This window comes from Leiobunum rupestre, chromosome 8, assembly GCF_980474605.1.
Source record: "Leiobunum rupestre chromosome 8, qqLeiRupe1.1.hap1, whole genome shotgun sequence".
Classification (NCBI taxonomy): domain Eukaryota; kingdom Metazoa; phylum Arthropoda; class Arachnida; order Opiliones; family Sclerosomatidae; genus Leiobunum; species Leiobunum rupestre.
Genome location: NC_143391.1, coordinates 6,305,512 through 6,324,203, shown reverse-complemented (window position 1 = coordinate 6,324,203; position 18,692 = coordinate 6,305,512). Strand labels below are relative to the sequence as shown.

The following is an 18,692-nucleotide window of genomic DNA, read 5'->3' as shown; positions in this document are numbered from 1 at the left end:
TATAGCCCGTTAAAAACTAAAATTTATGGCGAAAACCGCATCAAAAAATATTGATTGGTTAATTTTTAATAACATAAAGAAATTTCGGGAAATTGAAAAGCGCGCGTCCGCCGCGACACCTGGTGAGAAATTGGTGATACAGAAGAACAACGTAAAAGCGCGCATTTCTGAAGACGCGAAAGATTTGTTTTGCTCGGGCGGCGCGTTCCAGTTATACAAGACCACCTAAGCCTAAATTGCGCGATTTTAAAAATTAGGATAGTTCGCAAATCACTCACTAAGGTACTACTGGCGCTGGCCATACACCTTAAGATGGCGGCAAAAATTTAAACCCCAATACTTGGCGTTATTTTGCATTTCAACTTTTCAGGCCAAAAACTATTTTTTCAAGACAAAATAAGGTACGTGTAAGTCTATTGAACGTCTTGTTGATCTTTTGATATGCAAATAAGGCGATATTTGGAAAAGCTTGGCCGTTCCATTTTAATACGTATACCCTGTAAATTTTAAAGTTCTGCTTATAAAAGTTTTTGAGTAAAATGCCCTGTCAGTATTTATTCCTTTTCCGCCACAATATTTAAATTGGCGCCATCTAACGAAAATAAAAGCATTAATATTGAACCCCAGCACAAGCACGTAGATATAGAAAGTCTAAGGGGGGGGAGACGAGTTATAACACAACCAGATGAAATCGCGAGCGCGAAATTTTTCGTTAGCAATAACGCATATTTAGAGTACTGGCTAGACTCGGGACGAGTGACAATGACATTTCCGCACGTGTATCAAACGAAGTTTTTTAATACATTTGCGAGAAAATGATAATATTTATGATCCTATTAATATATTTAATATAGTAATATATTTTACTGTGCTGCGTTGCGGATATTTCAATTCATTTTTACGTCTTACTGTTTATTTCTTAATGTTGCGCTCCTTTCGTAAGAAAGGAATCGAGTCCTAAGGGGGGGGGTTGAACCCCCTACCCCCCCCCCCTTATATACGTCCTTGACACCCCTGGGTTCTTTGCTTTTAATGTTTGTTTCCCTTCAAGCAATTTGTTAATTGATTTCTTGAACAAAATCCTCTTAATAAAACGAGTACATCAGACTACTTTGACGATATTGTAATTAATTAAATTAGCGACATTTCGGCGAATCCGGGAGGAGGGTAATAAGAAATGAAGGTCTGCGAATCCCACCCTTTAATAATGTAGGATGAAATTTCTACCCTTAGCCAAATATCAATTGTTTGATCCTAACTAGCTTAGCTTTTTAATTATTCTATTAAATTCGATTATTTTCTAACTAATTTAAAATAGTCGAAATGTATTCAATTGTGACATTGAACAAAGCATTTTTGAAATGAAATTGTGCAAAACTTCAGGGAAAACAAAGTTACGGCCCTTCTCTATACGAAGCGGTTTCGCTTGCAGAGCCAAGCGAGTACGTACTAAAGTTACCGCGAGGTGCTGATCACTGACTTTGCCCGTACACCGATTACTTAATCAAGGAGTACATTCAGTATTCGCGAAGTATGCCAAGATAACGCGATGAGTAGATGCCAAGATAACGCAATGAGTAGATGTCCAGATAACGCGATGAGTATATGCCAAGATTAGGCAATGAGTATATGCCAAGATACCGCGATGAGTATATGCCAAGATACCGCGATGAGTATATGCCAAGAAAACGCAATGAGTATATGCCAAGATAACGCAATGAGTAGATGCCAAGATAACGCAATGAGTAGATGCCAAGATAACGCAATGAGTAGATGTCAAGATAATGCAATGAGTAGATGTCAAGATAACGCGATGAGTATATGCCAAGATTAGGCCATGAGTATATGCCAATATAACGCGATGAGTATATGCCAAGATACCGCGATGAGTATATGCCAAGATAACGCAATGAGTATATGCCAAGATTAGGCCATGAGTATATGCCAATATAACGCAATGAGTATATGCCAAGATAACGCGATGAGTAGATGTCCAGATAACGCAATGAGTAGATGTCCAGATAACGCAATGAGTAGATGTCCAGATAACGCAATGAGTAGATGTCAAGATAACGCAATGAGTAGATGTCAAGATAACGCAATGAGTATATGCCAAGATTAGGCAATGAGTATATGCCAATATAACGCGATGAGTATATGCCAAGATAACGCGATGAGTATATGTCCAGATAACGCAATGAGTAGATGTCCAGATAACGCAATGAGTAGATGTCAAGATAACGCGATGAGTAGATGTCAAGATAACGCGATGAGTAGATGTCAAGATAACGCGATGAGTAGATGTCAAGATAACGCGATGAGTAGATGTCAAGATAACGCGATGAGTAGATGTCAAGATAACGCGATGAGTAGATGTCAAGATAACGCGATGAGTAGATGTCAAGATAACGCAATGAGTAGATGTCAAGATAACGCGATGAGTAGATGTCCAGATAACGCAATGAGTAGATAGATGTCCAGATAACGCAATGAGTAGATGTCAAGATAACGCGATGAGTAGATGTCAAGATAACGCAATGAGTACGTAGAGATTACGTGAAGAGTACGCAGATTACGTGGATTACGCCTAGAATACCAACTCATTACGTGAACACCGATTAGTCGGAGCGATCAGCCTCTCTCGTTCCCGTTTATACGCGCGTACATCGCAACCATTTCACACTTGCTTTTTTTACCTAATTAAGTAAAATTAATTTGAAATGGAATGCCAATTTCAGATCGAGACTGCATAAAGAGCGTAAACGAGGACTACTACGAAAAATCCATAGCATGCGATTGCCCTCCGAAATGCAGGTGAGCGCTCATTTTGTCATTCGAACAGGCCCAAAATCACACAGTGGAAAGGAATTCGCCTGGTAGTAACGCCTTTAAACTAGGGATGCACCGATATATCGGCTTAAGCGAAGCCGATATTGGCCGATACCGGTATTAGAAAAATATTTTCAGCAAAATAGGAAAATTTTCGATTATCTAACTAATGATAATATGTTATTTGATTGGCCGCGCCACGGACGCCAGACTTCAGAAGCTAGATCATACCTTTTTTAGACAGGGGGTTACCAGTTTCAACAAATAAAAAACAACGATATTCAATTTGTGCTAGAAAATATGTATCACGTAAAATCAAAAGTAAATGAACCGAAGTTATCAGACTGCTATACTCCCCATGTTGGAAGCGTTTTCCTTATGAAGTTACATTTTGACTCGAATTTGAAATTTTACGCGCTCCTAGGCTGAATTTTTTTTTTTTGTTTTTATGAAACCATTTTTTATGCATAGAAATAGCTATACCCGCAATTCCCAAGCAAAAATTATCGCGTCAAAAGACTTGGATGGAAAAAAGCTTTTATTTTACTCGATTTTCTCATCATTTTCATATAAGGAAAACGCCTTCCCATTCTGATCGCTATTTCGATAACTTCGGTTCATTTACTTCTGGTAAAATGAAAAGAAACATATTCGGATATGCTCTTGCAAACCTTTTTTCATGAAATATTAGAATAAAATGGTATGACAGTGCACTGAACCGTCTTTTACAATGATTTTATCATATACACTACTGCTATGATAGATAACTTTGTTAATATCGGCAATATTACCGCCGATATTATCGGCCACGAATAGCCCATATCGGTGCATTCTTACTTTAAACTCGTTACTGGTATCAAATAATGCGGTTAGAATGTTTTTAGTTATACTTATTCTGAATGACTAAGCCAAAAGCTAAATAGTCTTTAGGAGTGGCAACTCCGAAAGTCAAAGAGGATAGGAAATTATTCCCGCGTAATCGGTTATTATTGTAACGGCCACCAGTGGCGCTAGTGTACTCCCTCATTAAATTCGTAACTATTTTCAAAATTTGTCCATAGAAATTAGAGAGAGGAATGGAAAGTCGGTCGCATTTCCGACTAAAGAAGATTAGGCCTACTCACTTCCTACAACACATATTCTAAAGTTCACGAAAACCATTACTTATAAATAATAATAAATATCTAATGAAATACTCTCATCAACATCCCGCGAAATCCTGATTCCCGGCTCCATGATTAAGAAATAAGAATTTTAATCAGCCAATGAGAGTGTAGAAAATGAAATAATTTTCCTTTCTCGATCAGCCAATAGAACGCAACCGGAAGTAAATGTGCCTACCGTATAGCTTTGAGAATATTTTAATGCCTTGTCGAGACTACACTTTCCGTTCCTCTCTCTAATTTCTATGATCTACCTCTCTAGAGAGGAGGGGGTACATCGAGTGTCCAGGTGAAACCTTTTCTTAGTATATGGTTTCAATCGCCTCGGAGACGTAGGTCATAGGGAACCAATCGTACCAATGAGATATCGAGTCTATTTGATTAACTTTTAATTGCGATAGCATACTGGGTGACCGTGAGGTGGATCTAACAATGGTTTCAACATAGTCCTTAAATATAAATAGATACAACCTAAGTCCAACATTTTGTCTCTTTTCGCAGCGATCTAATTTATGAAAAATCCATTTCAACAGGGATTCAACAACCGCAGGTAATGCCCTACTTCCGCCTAGTTATCCGACTTATACGATAAAGCATTTCTAAATTGGTTAATTTAATTTATAAAATTCAGTTACCTAATCTTGTAATCCGAATTCTGTTCGGCTTCTTACACCAAAGCACGCGGTTTGACTTCCGAAAATTACGACCGCTACTGGCGAAAGTCCTGCCGAACTCCTTTTATCTCTCAAAGAGCTCTGCTAACGCAATTGGAATTAGAAATACGTTACGTCACCTGAAAGCGCTCACTTGGCGTAAAAGGAATAAAATATTGGCTTTCCCTTTAACAAAGAGTAGTAAAGCGAAGGCGCGTTCGCATTATGCCATTTTCGTCGCGCAACTCGTCCGTACCCTTCTCTCTTCAATTTATCAGATAATTTATCGAGTAATTTTAACTTTCGTCTTGGCAGGCTTGCCACATTTTTTTCAGATTCAAATTTGATGATTTTACCAGGTTTTCCCTGGACATTTCTGGAGATTTTCCGGGACTTATTTTAAGCCAAATATTTGGCAATTTTTAGCCTATATTTTTGAAAACGTTTTCTATTTGCAACCAAAATTAAATTCTCCAATTTTTCTTAGTATTGTTAATTTTCCGCGAAAATAAAATGCGGAAAAATTTCCGCAATTCAGAAAGATAAAAATTAAAACATAAATTTATTTATTAACTTTTTATCGATATAAAATGTCTAATATCAGTAAACATACTACAAAACATTAATAGTGTTACATTGTTAATTAGTTTAAACTAGTCTAGAGGTTTAAGTTTACTTTTAGATTCGAAAAAATTAGGCGAAAATGCCGTTTAATTTAAATTTGTAAGCAAATTATTAGACTAATCGTGGAATTAATTTTTTTTTTCGGAAAAATACGGAAACGTTTCCGGAAAAAAAAACGGTCATTTTTCGGAAAACGACTTACAAGACTAATTTTTCCCAAACCTTTATACAAATTTTTGATATAGTTCTTTTTATAAAGTAACGTGGCTCTTACAACCCGGCCACCTGAATTAAAGGCTTTAAAAGTCGCTCGATGACTTAGGCCTAGGGTGGTACCTTGGGTATTAGCCTAGCTGATTATTATTATTATTATGACGTCACAGTCTCTTACTTTTACAATCGTACGAGTGCACGCTACAATCGCCAAAGGAATATAGGTTTTTCTGGAGCGCGTGCGAAGAATATACTAATCAAGCTGTGTCTTGTGACGTAAGAGCAACATATTCTATATTTTTACTTTTTAATCATTTGTTTTTATAGAAACAACTATTCCCCAGTGGCGGATACAGAAAAAACTCAACGGGGGGTGGGCGCTAAAAGACATCTTGAGCTATGGGTGTAATAACAAATCATCAAGTCACCGCGCTTGGTGCTGGGCCACCCGCGTCAAGGGGATATCCGCCATTGCTATTCCCTGACATTTAGACACATTTTCAAATTCTCTAACTCTAAAAATTTAAATACTTAAATATTTCATATAAAACATTTTCTATCACAGTTCAGTAAAATTCCAGGGGTAGTCACTGGTCAAGCATTTGTTCATCTGATTACTGTTTTTGGAAAACAAATTGTGATTTCCACCGATTTTTAACACTTTTTCGGTGAATTTCACTCATTTCTAATTAATTTCGGTAATTTCCACCGATTTCTCACATTTTTCGGTGATTTTCACTGATTTCTCATTTTTTTCTGTAATTTCCACCGATTTCTCACATTTTTCGGTGATTTTCACTGATTTATGATTATTTTTCGGTGGTTTTCATTTAATTATTATTATTTTTCTGTGATTTTCACTAATTTATCATTAATTTCCGGTAACTTTCCTGATTTTTCTTAATTTTTCGGAGACCTTTAGTGATTTCTCACACGTTTTCGGTGATTTTCACTGATTTCTCAATATTTTTCGCTGTCTCACAATTTTTCGCTGATTTCCACCAATTTATCCCAATTTATCGAGGATTTTCTGTGATTTCTGACTCTTTTTCGGATATTTCCTTCTGATTTCATACTATTTTATGGTAATTTCCTGTGATTATCAAGCATTTAGACACCCCTCAATCAATTTTTTTTATTGCTGCCAGGTTAGGGGTTAGCCGCAACTTACTTTTTATGGTAACATATTATGTGCTCCGAGCTAACCAATCCTCTTAGCAGAATTTGATTACAGAGGCAATACGAAAGGTGCGACTGAAGTTACCTGATAAAAGTCGTTCAGTGTGAACGTACCTTTCAAAGATAATTTTTAAGCGTGGATTTTCGTCTTTGACGTAAAAGGGGTTTCGATCGTGGAAAATTGGACCAGCGCGCGTCTTGCCTCTTTCCAGGCCCAATTCCAGCTATACGCGTATATTAACGTAACTTAATATTCAAAGAATTACAGAACATAAATGGAATTACGAAAGTAAATATTTCAAAACAAACATCAACAGGGGCTTCTCGCGGAAAACTTGGCAATATCAGCTATTCATGACCGGAATTTTAAATTCATTCGAACGAAATATATCCGCAAATTAGAAAATATGTAAATACAATTTAGGTTATATATTCAGGAATAAGGTTATAACATAAAATTGCCTGATTTTTATACGAAAGGTTATATTCCGGATTTTTGCTGATTTTTCCACGTGCGAGGGTGCCTAAGGTTTTAACATAAATTTGCTGTTTATTTCGAAATTTCCCAGATTTTTATACTAATTATTTGAAGAAACCTTCATTTTTTCCCAAACATGTCAAGGTTTTAAAAGGTTTTATGTTCTATGAGTTTAATTTTTGAACAAGGATCTTTGATAGTCAAATCAACCCCAAAAACATTACTAGACGGAATATTCAGAAATGCTATATTAATAGCTTTATCGTTTTAGTGTTCCATACTGGCCGATTCCAAGACACGACAAATACCAAAGTAAATAACATCAAAAGTAAATAGTCATAAACAGAAAGTCTGGGATTCGAGTCGTTTCGTACCTTCCCCAATGGATTCCATCTAATCTGAGATGCACACCCCTAGTTTCCGCCACCCCAAAAGAGCCATCCAATCAAAACGGTTAAAAAATTTCGAAATTTTCGGCGGGAATTTGTGAAATTACTATCAAATTAGCCCCTCTGATACTAGCGCTCCTGGCGGGACAAAGTGTAACCTCTTCAGGTTGTCTGCTTTTTTTATTCTATTTTGATTCCACGTAAGAGGATTCGCGATGACGCGTAAAAAAACTGCAGCTCATCTGCTATTAATGCGTAAAAAAACAAGGAAATCAGTGTAATTTTTACATTAAGGAATTGTTTACCGTAGGAGTACAAACCGAGTTTGTTAAAAGTAATGAGAAACATAATCTATATATATAAAATCTGATGTTTGTATATACAGTAGACCCCGCTTTTTGTGATCACTTTGGGAACAGGTAAAAATGATAAGAATTTTTTTGGTCAAATAAAAGTCAATTTATTTTCATAAGTCTACAGTTTATTGTTGTATATATATATATATATATTGGTTTGTTACCTTCTATGCACGCCCAAGATAATTGTCCGATTCGCACGAAATTTGGCCTGTGGCATTGTGGCCCCTGCCGTCAGGTTTTGGGGTAGTCTTGAGATTGCTAACCTTCGTAGTTTTTGACCACGGGACCAATAACCGGTGGCCGCAAGACCGAAACCCCTGACCTCACGCTGTCAAGAGACGCGGGTATTAAGAGACACGGGAGTTTATATCTCTGGCTGTAATTGCCTCACTTAGCTGCTGCATGGCACGACCTTTGACCCTTTTCGCTCGCGTTCGTTCTCTTTTCTCATCCCCCCCCCCCTCCCCTCTCTATCTGTGTCACGCAAACACTTTTGCCGGGCCGTATTCATTCCACGCATACCCATAAAACCAACCGATATGCCATTTGATTTTAAACGCCTGCAATTTCCAATCAATCTTAGCTTCGCAATGACAATTTATAAAGCGCAAGGACAGTCACTTAAAACTGCGGGAACTAATTTAGAAAACCCATGCATTATGTGGCGTGCTCAAGAGTTGGAGCTGCAAATAACCTTACTCCAAACGGAGAAACTAAAAATATTGTGTACAAAAAAGCTTTATCATAATTACATCTTAAACTAATCAAAGAAATCAAATATATGTTACAAGATATGATATTTTGCACTATTAAACGTTTGCAATTTAAAAAAATTCCTATTTACTATTTAAAAATAATTTAATTTGCATATTTAATGTAAAGTGCATTTGGTTCCCGTTTTCTAAACCCCAATTTACTCAACTAGCTGAGAAGCCCGGCCGAATTATTTTTAAATAGTAAATAGGCATTTTTTTAAATTGCAAACGCTTATTAGTGCAATATTAATATATATTTGATTTCTTTGATTAGTTTAAGATGTAATTATGATAAAGCGTTTTTGTACACAATATTTTTAGTTTCTCCGTTTGGAGTAAGGATGTATAGATTATTTGCAGCTCCAACTCTTGAGCACGCCACATAAAGCATGGGTTTCCCGCAGTTTTAAGTGACTGTCCTTGCGCTTTATTCATTGTCATTGCGAAGCTAAGATTGATTGGAAACCGGCCGGAGCAGTAAAGTGCATTTTGTTCCCGTTTTCTAAACCCCAATTTACTCAACTAGCTGAAAGCCTGGCCGGAGGCCGAGATTCTCAGCTAGCGATATTATAAAACAAAGTGAACCGTTAGACTTACTGTAGGCCTTGGCTTAGAGCCGGTATCAAAGACGGTACTAGTTCTCAAAAAGAGTCGTGTTATTAATAAATCATATCTTGAATAATTTCCTCCATACTTCCATTGTCTATCATGTATTGCATGGCCTCTTTTCTTCTCAACTTATCATGTTGGCGCAAACTTTCTTTCTATCGCGGAATACGACGTTTCTGAAACCGGATTTCTCGTGTACCGCGCGCAATGCCCAAATTTGTAGCGATACGCGAGGGGGGTCAGCACCGCCAAGAAGCGATAAAGTAGTTTCTCAGTTTTGATGGCGCTGGCCTTGGTGAGAATCCAAGACTTTCTGTTTATGTCTATTTACTTTGGATAACATACCTTCACTTCTACATTGAATTTCATCAGAAGTATAATATCATATATCTTACGAGATAATTTATTCATCGCCATATTCTGATAATGTCATTCGCTCACTCTCGCTGATTTTGTTCATGAATTTCGACATATTAAGCCACCAGGTAGAGTAAAATTTGAGTGGTGATGTGGTGTCTATGGATTAAATAATTACAAGGAGGTTTCTGTGGCATTCAATTTCCCTATCGAAGAGCAAAAACGTTTGTTAGCATCTCTCTACCGGGAAAAATATGCGCGAAAATGAACCAAGGCTACGTCATTTTGAAATGACGTTTTAGCGCGTGACACTACAGGTACATGTCTTGGGCACACTGCCTTCTTTGCGTGCTTTTTTGACCATAACATGTAGAGGTATTTTCACGTGCAAAATGAATTTTAAAAGTCGTCAATTGTTTTCGCCTTTGGGCGTAAGTTTAAAAGTTGGATATTTTTTGTTTTTACCGATGTTCGGAAGCTTAAAACTGGGGGAAATGCAGTTTGAGATTAGTTTAAACCACAAATTATAAATCTTTTAAGTTTTCCATAACATAATTAACGTGTTTTTTTTTAATGTTATCCAAATTTGGTGCCGTATTTTAGCTATCACTTAAACCTTGGCATCAGGGCCGGCTCAAGTAATTTTTTTCACCCGGGCAAGGGGGATTTTTGGCGCCCCTGTTATTTTGAAACTAAATTAAACTACCCCCCTCCCGTAAAAAACATTACCATGTCCTTGTTATAAATTTACGGTTTTCATAACAATAAATAATCACTTTCTAAATACTTTGTGTAAACATATTTAATACCTTCTTTACGGTACATGGTGGCAAGACTAGTATACCTAAAGTTAATTAATTATAATGTCCATAATGAATAGTATCAGCGCCAAAAAACACTTCCAAGTCAGCGACCGTGTCAGCCTGACCGTCCCGATGGTCTCCACTGACTCTCCTCTACGCCAACATGGAATCGAATCGCTCTGCAATAAGATCCCAGCCTTCCGAGGTTACCTCTCAACTCTCCGCCCTGCTATTGTCGCGTTAACTGAGACAAAACTGGATTCCTCGATACATTCCTCGGAAATATTTGACTCGGACTGTCGTATACCGTCACGACCGAAATCGACACGGTGGTGGTGTCCTGATCGCGGTCGCCAACAGCATTAAATCTTATCCAGTGCACTCCGAGGATACCGTTGAGGTGGTTGTGGTGCGACTTACTATGGGCTACAAATGTCTGAGGGTCGCTTGCGTCTATCGTCCCCCCTCGTCCAATAAGTCGTATTCCGCCCGGGTCAACGCCTTACTTGAAAAGCTGTCCCAGGGTGTCTCTGATATCCTAGTAGTTGGCGATAAATCCATAGACTGGGATCTGTTACAAACCCCTTTAACTCTCGATTCGAAGTTCTTGTGCACTGTGCTCTCGTGCAACTACACGCAGCACATTCTTAGTGCTACCAGAACTACGTCTTCCTGTGAAAGCATTCTCGACTTAGCACTCTCGTCTCCTGCAGGAGTTGTTGGTGACGTGATACACAGCCCAGGTCTCGGGGACCACGACTTTTTTCAATTCACTCTGCCGGCTCTCCCCTCACCACCTAGACTGCCCCACCCCCGCACCTGCCTAGCGATACTGAAGCTATCTCCGCTGAACTCCAGTTACTGTGCGCCTCCCAAACCAGGATACGTGTGACAAGTGGGACACTTTTAAGGCTACCCTCTCTGAGGCGGTCTAACGTCACACCCCTCACGCAATATCTCATCCAGATTCGGTGTCCCCCTCTTCCCCCTGGTCTGCCCCCCCCCCCCCCCCCCTATGGAAGATATCACAATCTCAAGCACGGGAATCCTAAAGCTCCTTCAGCAGCTAAATCCCCATAAAGCGCCAGGGCCCGATGGACTTCACCCGGCAATCCTGAAACGTTGACATGATTGCTGGCTCGCTCTCCACGGCCACACTCCCCCAGGACTGGAAGCGAGCCAATGTAACGCCGATTCCAAAGGGAGGGCCCCCAGATGATCCTGAGGAATACAGACAAATCTCCCTGTTGGCCCAATTCCTAAAGGTTGCTGAGCACGTTGTCACCTCCTCCGTCACCACCCACTTGGAGCTCCATAAGGCCATTACTCCAACCCAGCACGGCTTCCGCCGCGGTTACAGTACCGAAAGCCAGCTCCTCTCCAGCGTGGACGCTTGGTGCAATGGTCTGGAGACCGCCCCCCAAGTGGATGTGGTCTTCTTAGACTTCAGAAAGCCATTTGACACGGGGCCTCATCAGCTTCTTTTTTCGAAACTAGGTTTCTACGGCGTACGCGGCCCCACTCTACGGTGGCTAGCCTCCTACCTGGAGGGGCATGAGTTCCGTGTAGTCCTTCCTGGTGCCGGGTCAGATTGGTATCCCGTCACTTCAGGGCTCAGTACTTTGCCCTCTTCTCTTCACAATTTATGTCAATGACGTAGGCTCTGGTGTATTCTCTCGTTTGTCCATTTACGCCAACGACGTCGCCCTGTCTCGAGCAATTTGCTGCCCTGGCGATCACGTCACCCTGCAGCTGGACCTCGACCAAATCATGCTCTGGAGCTGCCACTGGAAGCTGAAACTAAACTCCAAAAAATGCAAAGTGCTAAGCCTTCACCGCTCAGGGTTTAAACCCACCTCCTTCGGGTACCAAGTTGAAGGCACGGCCATCGATCACGTTCAAGAGTTCAAGTGTTACTTTAACTGCCACGCTCTCCTGGGTTGTTTATGACTGTCTCTAGGGCCCACCGAGCTCTCGGCTTACTCAGCCGAACCCTCCACGGCTACTCCTTTCCCACGAAAGCATCAGCCATAAAAACCTACGTCACTCGGATTTTGGAGTACTGCTCAGCCGTGTGGTCCCCACACACCACGGCGGAAACCCACAAACTCGATATGGTTCAACGAAAGGCCATCCGTTTTGCCACATCGGTCGGGTACTCGTGGGACATCAGTATCTCACAAGTACTTAAGAATGTTAACTGGCGCACTCTCGCGTCGCGTCGCGTCGCCGCATCAAACGTCCTGTGGCGATAAACTCCATCATCCATAAAGCGAATGGGGTGCTTTCACCAATTGCGCATACAATATCATCGTGGATGCGTGCCCCCCGCGGTTTGAAAACAGGCCAATCCTATGTTATTCCCTATCTTTGGAACTAGCCATCGAAAACGGTTTAAATGCATTTTAGAAGATTGAATGCCGGTTCATAAGAGCCTAAAAAAGAAATAGAATTCTTGAAGATGGCCTGCTAGTTTATTTACCATAAAGCTGGATAAATGACAACGAAATAGCAAGCGAGTACTGTATTCCTCTGGGCTTCCTTCTATTCTTGTAGTATCGCCCAATCACTTTTTCTTCTTCATATTATATACTCTGGTTTATAACGAAAATACCAGGAAAATGCTTTATCCGTCAAAACTATCCACTGTAATTTTATGGATTATTTACTATTGTAAAGTAAATAGTAGAGTAAAAACGTTCATCGATAATGTTGGAAATTTTCGTTGGGAAAGCGATTTGTATTTCTAATTTGCTAAGGGTTTTTCGAATTATGCTATGCTTTCATTAAAATTTTTATAAACAAATTCAATTCTTGGTAAACCAAAAAGGCGCGCAACTCAATTTCGGCGCCCCTCTCAAACTGGTGCCCCGGGCAGTTGCCAGGGTTGCCCGGCCCTTCAGCCGCACCTGCTTGGCATACCCAATGAGGCAAAAGCGTTGTGTATTCGCGCATGGATAGCAGGTGGTGCTACCATACTTGGTTCACTTACGAATTTTCAAACCGGGAGAGGGATGCTAACAAACTTGTTTACCTTTCAGCAGAGCCGAAACGTCCTTGTGTTGATTTATCCATGCGGTGTCTGTTTAACCGGTCTGTCGGGAATCAGTAGCGTAGAGGGGCGTTAGATTACGTCCAGTGGCGGCGTAAGGGGAGCGAGGGTGGCGGTCCGCCCCGGGTGCCAGGGTAGCTAGGAGTGAAATTTGCCTGTCACAAAGTTCGGTAGGGTGGCGGGCCATAGCTAGGCAGGGGTGGGCGAGGAGGCTGCCCCGTCGACGAAACATTGTGCCGCCCCGGGGATCCAGCCATCTTAAGCCGCCACTGATTACGTGGAATCTGAAAAGGCATCGAGAAGGGGATAAAATGGCTTATATCATAAGAAACATAATATAAATAAGTATTTCAATTAGCTAAGATTATCACCGAACTGATTTTCAGAGTTATTGCTCAATCAAGGTTTAGTTCATCAGAGGAGCCCCCTAGTGTCTAAAGGTGACCAAGGCGAAATAAACTTCTACCAAGGACGATATTCTATGTTCGGCTGCTAGTCAACGTCGGAGCTGGGCGAGAGTGTCCTTGTTAAAAAAGGGTTCGGTCAGAATATAACTGAAACTGTCATTCTCATTTATACAGGGTTCGTACAAAATTTCCGGAATTAAATTCCCTGACATTTCCAGATTTTCCCTGACCATTTTTGTAGTAGTTATTTGTCGATGGTTTAAGATAAAATCTTGCAAAATATTTATTATGTATTTTCAATACATCTTTAAAAAATTTATTTGCCTGATTTTTTGGGGTCATTTTGAAGTTACCTTACTTTTTTGGGGTAATTTTAAAGTTCCCTTACTTTTTTGGACCATTTTCAAATTCCCTGACTTTAGCCTGACCTTTTGGAATCATTTTCAAATTCCCTGACTTTTGCCTGACCTTTTGGAATCATTTTTAAATTCCCTGACTTTTCCCTGACGTTTTTGGAATCATTTTCAAATTCCCTGACTTTTCCCTGACCTTTTGGAATCATTTTTAAATTCCCTGACTTTTCCCTGACGTTTTTGGAATCATTTTCAAATTCCCTGACTTTTCCCTGACCTTTTGGAATCATTTTCAAATTCCCTGACTTTTCCCTGACCTTTTGGAATCATTTTTAAATTCCCTGACTTTCCCTGACGTTTTTGGAATCATTTTCAAATTCCCTGACTTTTCCATGACCTTTTGGAATCATTTTTAAATTCCCTGACTTTTCCATGACGTTTTTGGAATCATTTTCAAATTCCCTGACTTTTCCCTGACCTTTTGGAATCATTTTTAAATTCCCTGACTTTTCCCTGACGTTTTTGGAATCATTTTCAAATTCCCTGACTTTTCCCTGACCTTTTGGAATCATTTTCAAATTCCCTGACTTTTCCCTGACCTTTTGGAATCATTTTCAAATTCCCTGACTTTACCCTGACGTTTTTGGAATCATTTTTAAATTCCCTGACTTTTCCCTGACGTTTTTGGAATCATTTTCAAATTCCCTGACCTTTTGGAATCATTTTCAAATTCCCTGACTTTTCCCTGACCTTTTGGAATCATTTTCAAATTCCCTGACTTTTCCCTGACCTTTTGGAATCATTTTTAAATTCCCTGACTTTTCCCTGACCTTTTGGAATCATTTTTAAATTCCCTTAAGTGGCCTTTCCCAGACTTTTCTAGGTTATCTAGGTCGAGTACGAACCCTGTTATAGAGCTCAAAAATATATAGAAATTATAGGATAAAAAATTGAATTATAGGATTTTATACGGACATTTCAGAACTATGGAATAGCTGGGAGCAATGTTATATATTATATTTATTAGATGTATATTTATCTCGTAAGAAATATATTGAGTACTTCTGATTTCACTTAATTAGTAATAAAAGGAAAACAATGATTTTCAGAGAGGACATGGCTAAAGTGCACGTTTTCTACCAGTCGTTGAGCTACCAGGAGATCATTCAAACTCCGAAATATACGGTAGGGGAGCATTTTGCCGATTTTTTTTAAAGGGAACATTGATTTTACATTAGTTACGGGCCGGTTGAATATAGCGGAGAGCCTTAAAACCCAACCAGCACAGCACGCGAGAAAAGCGCTTCGAACCAACCCAATATTAATTTCTTATTCCGATACCTTTTCCGTTTCCGGCCAGTAGCTGTTCGCTCTCATCGGAGGCATAGGCGGCATTCTGGGAGTCTACGCCGGTTTCTCTCTGCTGGCAGTTTTCGAGATCGTAGAGGTCATTGCGAGGTCATTCTATATTGTAGCAACGCGTTCGCTGCTCAAAAAACCCACGGCGAACACTTGGCCTCGGTAGATCTTTCGAACGGTCACTGAGAGTTTAATCAAATATTTGAAATTATCTCGTTGTAGTTTAAAAATATGTAATGTTCTAACTTAGTCAATAAATGTGAAAATTTAAAATTGATTTGTAGCAATTGAATTTCCCAAATTTAAATAGATGATGATATACGGTACTAGACGAGAGCTTGTTGATAAACCTTTTTATTTACCAAACTTATATAGAAACGTAAATTTGATCAGGAAGGCTATTCTGTAAAAATCAAAAATTAAAAAATATCTTGATCCGTCAAAAATGGCAATGCGCGTGTGGAGAAGGGGCGGATATCGAAATATCAAACTATAGATTGTGTAAGTTTCATTTTAAGTAGGGGCAGTTAGTCAAATCATAAACTAAATGCTTAAGTGGACGTAAAATACCTGTTTATTTTTTGTCGAAGCATTTAATTAAAATCACTTATGTGGGCATTACAAACCGCCAGGATTTTGAATTGACCAATAGTTTGATATTTCGATATCCGCCCCTTCTGCACACGCGCATTGTCATTTTTGACGGATCGTGATTTTTTAGTAATTTTTTATTTTTACTGAATAGCTTCCCAGAAGTATTTTATACATATCTTACGGGTGGAGTATCCGCGAGAAGTGTCCATAATTTTTCTAATAAGCCCTTTTCTTTATAAAATTATTTTTTCTCGAGAACTAAAAAATAAAACTATCCGGTTTTTACCATTTTCTTGTAAAATATATCTGAGAAAATCAATATATACAGGGTGTGAACTCAAAAATGGACCAGGGCGAATATCTCAAAATGTGTTTTAGCTACGATTTTGAAATTTTAGGTTGTTATAGAGCGCTCAGGGGGTCACCCAACTATGAAAATTTCAATGTCCTTGAACCATGTCTTCAAGATCATTCGAAAATTAACTTGAGAACCGTAAGAGCTACGAAGTTGGTTCCAAATAGAAAGTTGTTCCCCGTCACATTTTATGGTTAACTAGCTTTGACTCGATCTGATTTGCGAAATAGGAAGTCGAGAAATGTTAGGCCAAAAACAAGACGGTCGTTAAGTTGATAACGTGAAGAAGACGAGTTTTGGGAGCTGAAATTTTCAAACTAAAGACCCTCAACCACGATGAGGTTGTCTAACAAACTTCAGTACTCTAACAAGAGTACTTTTAAAGTTATCAGTTGAACATCGTCTTTAACACGTTATCTATAGTGTCAAGCTGGATTAATTTTTTTGGAAATCGCACGAAAAATATGTTTTAAAAGGTTCCAGCTTTTTAATTCCAAAATCGGACTATTAATTAAAAAGATAATATTTCGCCTAGGTTAGGGGTCAAGTTTATTTCTGACATTTTCAATGGCTTATATGAAGTTATAACTCAAAAACCATACATCGGCTTTAAAAAACAAGCTCGAAATCGTATTTTTATCGCACATTAATCCCATACAATAAAATTAGTTTTGGCGAGCTTGCGCCTAAATTGATATTGCCATGATGATTTGACCGATTAATCGATTGGCGTCTAAAAACCCAATTATACCCGATTAATCCGAAAAAACCACCGATACCGATTTAAGACGATTATTTAAAACCGATTTTCATAAATAGAGTAGTGTCAGTGCTACATCACGCAACGTCACCCATGCTTTTTCCTATAGAGAAAAAAACGCGCCTAAAATGGCGGCCATGGCCAAAGCTACGAGTTGATACTACTCTATACAGGGCAGCAAACCTTGAACCTTTGAACTTTGATCTAGCTAACCTCAGTCGCATGGTAGGTGACTCACGTTGTTTACCGTTGTGGTACCGGTGAAAATCGGTATCCATATAAGAGAGATACAAGTATCGAAATAGTTGAAATAGGTGCTTCAATAAAACATCTTCATGGAAATCGCAAAGAAGTAATATAGCCAAGGGCCAGGAGTCCAGGACCTGCAAGTTACAGTTTATTTGGTGCTTGTTGAAATAATGAAATGACTCCTTTTGGTAAATATCATATCTCATATCATATAGGTCTACATTACGCCCGACTTTGAACCAAATCAGCAATAAACACCTCGGGTACTCTCCTTGTCAGTGAAAGCTAATAAAAAAATTTAAATGATTTTATAATAAAACTTGATCTGCTATGTAAAGATTCAAAAAGGAAATGTTTTATTAATTTTTAACATTTAAGTGGAGATAAAAAGAATTTTTGGGGTTAACTAATACAGAAAAAGGAATTTAAAATTTTCTAATTGGTATGGTTATCATTTGCTTTGGATTTTGGAATGACCCTAGATCCAAAGAAGCTAAATTTCAACTTTCAAAACTGCAATTCCAAAACAACCCATTTAACTTGCAGGTCCTGGACTCCTGGCCCTTGGCTATATTACTTCTTTGCGATTTCCATGAAGATGTTTTATTGAAGCCCCTATTTCAACTATTTCGATACTTGTATCTCTTTATATGGATACCGATTTTCACCGGTAACACAACGGTAAACAACGTGAGTCACCTACCATGCGACTGAGGTTAGCTAGATCAAAGTTCAAAGGTTCAAGGGTTGCTGCCCTGTATAGAGTAGTATCACCTCGTAGCTTTGGCCATGGCCGCCATTTTGGGCGCGTTTTTTTCTCTATAGGAAAAAGCATGGGTGACGTTGCGTGATGTAGCACTGACACTACTCTATTGGTAGTCAGTCACCTTCCTCTATCTCATCTTGGAGAAAGGTCTCATGCAGAGAGGAAAATCATTTTATTGGTCTTACAACGGCTTATTGATTATCACGATAAGTCGCCATCTAGGTACACGCTGAAATATCCGGTTAAATTTTAAACTTAAAATATGTAAAGTTAAAAATAAAATATACATTTATCGCCGGAGGTAAAATTTAGCTCCTTCATAATGTCAAGTTTGAATTACAACATTTTACGTTCATTAACCGTTAGAAAAGGGCGAGAGACAGCGG

General features: G+C 39.1%; 1 long non-coding RNA gene across 1 annotated transcript; it reads left to right on the top strand.

Annotated features, from left to right (window-relative positions):
• The first annotated feature begins 7,414 nt into the window (after positions 1-7,414).
• On the top strand, positions 7,415-15,750 carry LOC149932252 (uncharacterized). Its single transcript, XR_016473080.1, has 3 exons — positions 7,415-7,451; positions 15,333-15,408; positions 15,587-15,750. It is a non-coding gene; the product is annotated as an uncharacterized LOC149932252 (long non-coding RNA).
• The last annotated feature ends 2,942 nt before the right edge of the window (positions 15,751-18,692 follow it).